Source organism: Poecilia latipinna, unplaced genomic scaffold (genome assembly GCF_001443285.1).
Source record: "Poecilia latipinna isolate Pla-1442-1.1 unplaced genomic scaffold, P_latipinna-1.0 Scaffold1127, whole genome shotgun sequence".
Taxonomy (NCBI): Eukaryota; Metazoa; Chordata; class Actinopteri; order Cyprinodontiformes; family Poeciliidae; genus Poecilia; species Poecilia latipinna.
Genome location: NW_015113743.1, coordinates 79,981 through 85,646, shown reverse-complemented (window position 1 = coordinate 85,646; position 5,666 = coordinate 79,981). Strand labels below are relative to the sequence as shown.

Genomic DNA, 5,666 nt, shown 5'->3' with positions numbered 1-5,666 from the left:
TGATGGGAGCAAGCCTTTTTCAAGTTTGGGCAGAAGCCGAGGTGTTTGAAGAGGCCAAAAAAACTTGACACTGAAATAGCCTCCCATAAATCTGAAAAAACAAAACAAAAAACAAACAAAAAAAACTGGAAAAATCTAGGAGAAAGAAATGTGACAAAAAGCAGAAAATAAGCAATCTGTAGGAAAGTGAAAAGAACTTTAGAGCATTGTAAAGAGTAGCAGTGGAAAAAAATATAAAAGAATAATAATAATAAAAAAAAACCTGATCAGTAAGTAGAACTGCTGCCTAAGCAGGAAGCATCATGAGCACAGAGAGAGCTTAGCTCAGCCTGAGCTGCTCTAACTCTGGGCTTCATCACAAGGAGAAAAATAATAGAAAACAAATGTTGTTCAGTTAACCTGAGGCAAAGAGGGAGAAAAGAAAAACTCAGTATTAAACATTATTACATTTTTAGGGTTTAATTAAAATAATTCCCGAAACAACAAGAGCAGGAAATGATTTGATGCTTTGTCTGTTCCAGTAAAGCCACTTTCCTTTTATTCATTTTCATTAAATATTGGCTGAAGTGAAGTCTAAGAATTATTCATCCCTCTGACCAATTTAGTTTGAAAGTAACATTTAAATATGACCAACATGTCTCTTCTGACTGGAAGCAACATCATTTTATTTAATAATAAAACTAAATCCAGGATACGGATTTCAGTAAGTTTCAAAACTTTTCTAACCAAGAAATATTATTCTGTTCCTCCTCTTAACAGTTTGACTTGTTTTTAATAATCCAGGCAAATTAGTTCTGAAATAGGTTTCCATGCATAATAACTGTCATGTTTGTTCTAAAGTGGTGTAGTGATATGGGGCCCACCTGGGCTGGTCTTCACAAGAAGCCGACCCCTGACCCAACATTTGGATATTTTTAAAAAAAATAAAAAGATGTTTCCAAAAACATGGTTTCAAAAACACTTCTAAGCTAGGGGCATAATTTTTGACTATACTTTTACCTTCCACTAAACTTTCCTTTTGTATGTTTGGATGCAGCATGAGTTTAATGTATTTTCTAATATTCTGGGAAACTGAATTTTGTATTTCGCTCATAATAATAAACAGTCAATAAATTAATTTATGAAATTTATGAGTTTCACTTTCTGAATGTGCTGAAATAAAGTAGGATGATTATACTCTGTTCTTAAAAAGACAGGCAAAGAAAATTGCAGCTTTCATTTTGTTTCTTTTGAGCCAAAAGTCTGAATGTTTTTTTCAGAGTGATGATGCTCTGAAGGAGGACTGGACTTGTTAAATCCACCAGCTGGAGAAGCTGAGAAGCAGTGAGCTCATTCTGGCTGCATGCGGAGGAGGGCGGGGCTCCAGCATCATCACCACCGGCCATCACCGCTTCATTGTAGGCTGCTGCTCATCCACACACCACCGCCGTGGAAGGCCGTTTCAGATCATCACATTAGTGAAAAATGAAGATGGCATGGACGTTGCTTCATATGTATTAGGATTTCACACTGAGAATTCCCTCTGAGGTGAGTCGGTGGAAGCAGCGGGTTTTTCTGCGTGTTTGTTTTATCATCGTCGGTCGGAAGTGGGAGTTAGTCGGACTAGCGGGCCTGCTGGTTGGAGACTGATTCACTGTTAGCGCCGGAAATGTTATTTTTTGACATTGTGCTTCGACAGAAAATATTTAGGTAGTTTCCAGCGACATGCATGGCAACACGACCTTAGAAACGTGTGTTATTTATCTGCGTAGCGGTGATTTATTGTACACATCGGCGGCTGGCCTACACCGGCAGACCCGTTAACGATGCTGGGGACCGTCCTGCCTCTGGTCCTGGGGGTTTCCACACACGGCATCGATGCTCTTTCCATGTTCGCGTGTTTTCAGTAACGATATCTGTAAATGCAGGCTGTAGTAACTGACACCAGCTGCCTGGGCCTTAAATTAGCCCGGATGCAAGTAAATATCGGCTGTAATGTGTACAGTCCTGCATGGTTGTTCCTCCTGCGCGGTGAATTAGCACACATTACTGACCATAATTTCAGAGGATGCTGCAGTGATGCTGCAAGACGCTGGCAGGATGCTGGCCTTCACCGTCAGCTGTAGCCTGCAGCAGCATCACGGAGCTGCAGCAGATCAGACTGTTTCAGGTTCATCACAGATGTGGGACAGATGTTAATTGTTTATAGATCTTATTGAAATTCTGACAGTAGGCCTGATCTATGGCAGTGCCACACATCAGATCAAAACCTTCCAACAATATGATATATATATAGTGTCATGGTCTGTAGGTTTTGTTTTATTTAAGTCATTTTCCCTTCTGCCAACCAACTCTTCTGTTTATTTTTAAGGTTTATTCACCAGATTCACAATTGAACCATCACACGTGTTTTTCATTCAGGAATTAAGTCATTAGTTAATTAACACAGCAGAAACAATGATATAAAATTTAAACCGTTTTGAAACTGTAGCTGATTAAAATGTTAGTGTCTGGCTTCCTGTGAACATAAAAGTATTTTCTAGAAAGAATCTTGAAAGAAGTTGTTCTGAGAACCTTCACAGAGTTTTAATTATCAGGCGATATGTTTCCTACCGTTTTCATAGCTTCTAGTGAATCTGATGTCCATTAAACAAATGTTTCTATTCCAGCTGTATGATTGTTGTAAAAGATAAATACAGCACAGTGGTTGAACTAATTCAATCAGTTGTTTGAAAAGGTTTACATGACAAATGTTCTGTACATAAAATAAGTCCCAGTATTTCAGCTAAAGTTCTCAGACAAGTTGGAGACAAATGAGCCGAAGGATTTTAACCACTACTTCATTGTTTGTCCACCATCATTCATAGAGAATTTACATCACAGATTAAAAATACATTCAGTTGGTTAAGAGACACAGCATGTCAGAAACGATGACCTTATGACCTCTTCGAACATTGCAGCAGATTTCAGCCTTTGGTTGCTTGTACACAGCTGTGAGATTGTGGCTGCAACAAAAATTATTACAAAACTGTTTGGCTCAAGATGAATCGTAATTCAAAAATCAAGCAAATGCGATAAGACTTTGAACCATGTTACATCATAACACCCAGACTGATTAAACTTAAATTGCTCATTTACTTTAGGGAAGCTGGTTCTATTAGTTTTCAGAACATTTGCTGATTCAGTTGCATAACCAGGATTAGCAGGAAGCTAAGTTCTGCTGTAAGAGTTTGTTTGGCTGAAATAAAAAGGGAAAGCTAGAAAGATGAGCTTGTTGAGCAGTTACAGCCTCATGGACATCCGATTACTGAAGAGACCTTTCTGTCTGGATCTGTGGTTAGGTAATAATGAGACGGCTGCCCAACATAAGTTACAGACATACTCAGTCCATCTTAGAAAATAATATTGCCTTTTTGTATTTTCTTGTGTAAACAGTTTGAAAATGGAAGTAATTTTAGTATCCTGCCCTGCTGAATATCTTTTCATTTCACTTAGAGCCATATTTCAACAGTTTTTCTATGGAAAGTTCACATCCTGCAGCTTGGCTGGCAGCAGTGCTGGAAACTGTAACTCCTGCCCAGGCCAAAAATGTTTAGAAAGTAACAAATATTGGTAATATATCCACAATAATTTAAAAATTCATAACTGTACCGCAATCACAAAACTGTTTTAGACCAAATACTTGCTGATGAAGGTGCTTGTGTGTGGTACATTTTAAAACATTTATAGATTGACATTTATTTTTAAAATCTTTTGCAGAGTATTAAGTTATTGTAATAATCATCATTATTTTTTTACTGAAATGTTGAAAAATTAACACATTATTAGAAACCTTAGATGAAAGGATGTGTTTGAAGTTTAAAATAAAACAAATATTTATACATTTGTGATATCAACATATGAATACATATTACCATTAGAGAACCCAGATTGCCATATCCGAAAGCATTGTTTGTTGGAAAGAGATGAAGTAATATATTGACATCATAATGTCTGTAGCCAGACATTATGATGCACTTTGTAAAGGCTGCAGCTTCCATAGGAGCTGAACAGAAGGATTCCAGCAGTAAAGGCCAGACAGAGCCAGATATTCTGGAAACACCAGAGTGTTGAAGCAGCTGCAGGCCTTGTCATGTGAATCCTACCAGAATCCCTGATTGGGTTTTTACTTCACAATCCTCTCCAAGCTGCACTTATCATGGAGGGTTGGACATCATTAATATGCAGGACTCTGAACAGTCAGATTCATTCTGTAGTCCACTTCTCATGGAGCGTCAGTGACTGACTGTGAAAGTCAAAACGTTTCTGTATTAAAACATTTTATCAAATGTTTAGTTATTTTTAAGCCTAACTCTCTTGGTTACTTTATATCTTACAGAGAAGAAAACAACAATATGAACCTGAATAACTATATCCAAGTCTGTTTTGTTATGGATTTGCTATTAGTGCCGTCATTACAGATGGTGGCATTGCTCTGACTGACCCATTACCCATTCTGTATTGATAATCCTGCACCAACACTTCCTTTGGTATTTGCAGTCAGAAGTGGGTCATGGTGTCAGTGTGCTTCATGCTGCATTATTTCAGATGCACAAATTATATGGCTGCTGCAGAGCATCACATGTACGCTCACAGTCAGAGCCCAGAGAGAAAGAGACGGGTCAGAACTGTCTGTCCTCTCTTGTCCCTGAATCTAATGAGCCTGCTGAGCCACAGACCAGAACCAAGTCCAGAACTGACTTAGTTACTGCACTTTTCCTCTCATCCAAGACAACGATCAGTGGGTGTTCTCATTCACTATTCAAGTGTTCTTCATATTTTTTTTTTCTTAGACTTTCTGGAGAATATAGTAATGTGAACAGAGTAACTGAAAGAACAGCTTTTAAAAATACAACAAGATATCTAACATATCTATTCATTCTATTGTTTTACTGTCCAGTGTAATTTGTATAACTGCTTCTTTGACTCTCGGGGAAGCAGACTTTCCCTGACTCACAGTCAGGGAAAGTCTGTTCCTGTGGTCAGTCTGCAGGTTGGGTCACAGTGAGAGATGGGTGAAGACTGGGGTCACAAATACAAATCTTAAATGTGGTGTTGATGTTCACCCCTGACTCAGTAGGCTTTCAACCTCTGCCACAAATTACCAAATAGATCTAGGTTTAAAATCCTTGATCAAAACAGTTTTTAGTGGCTTTAAATGGTTTGTGGCAGTGAATATTTTGGCAATTCTCTGAAGAGTTCACAAATAATAGTTGCATAGTTTAGGTTTGCCAATATATCTGTTTGGCTCCTTCAGAGTTATCAAGTCTGTTTGAAACTTCTCTGATTAATTTGCTCCTTGCCTGGTGGTCCGTGAAGGCAGACGGCCAGGCCAGCTCTTGGCAGGTTTGGAGTTGTTCTGCAATCTTTCCATGTCATGAGGTGTGGTTGAGGTGGTGAGGAGATGACGCAGGCGGACCCAGGATGTACGAATATGACGGTTTTAATAAAGATGATGCTCGAAACAATCCAACAACAGGCAGCACGGCAGAGAGACAGGCACACAGCCAAATACCGGTAGCAACTGACACACAGGACTGGAAACGAGAGCTAACGCTACCCAGGACTTAACAGTTCTACTGGAGCGAACACAAGACGTGAAACAAACGACACTGACTACGACAAGGATCCAACCACGAACACAGACA

General features: G+C 38.9%; 1 protein-coding gene across 2 annotated transcripts in view; it reads left to right on the top strand.

Annotated features, from left to right (window-relative positions):
- The first annotated feature begins 1,347 nt into the window (after nt 1–1,347).
- Nucleotides 1,348–5,666, top strand: part of jakmip2 (janus kinase and microtubule interacting protein 2) — a 45,217-nt gene continuing 40,898 nt past the window's right edge. For both annotated transcript variants that reach the window (XM_015052710.1, XM_015052711.1), the window contains exon 1: nt 1,348–1,527. The gene's annotated coding sequence lies outside the window, so the exon portion shown is untranslated. The remainder of the gene's footprint in view (nt 1,528–5,666) is intronic.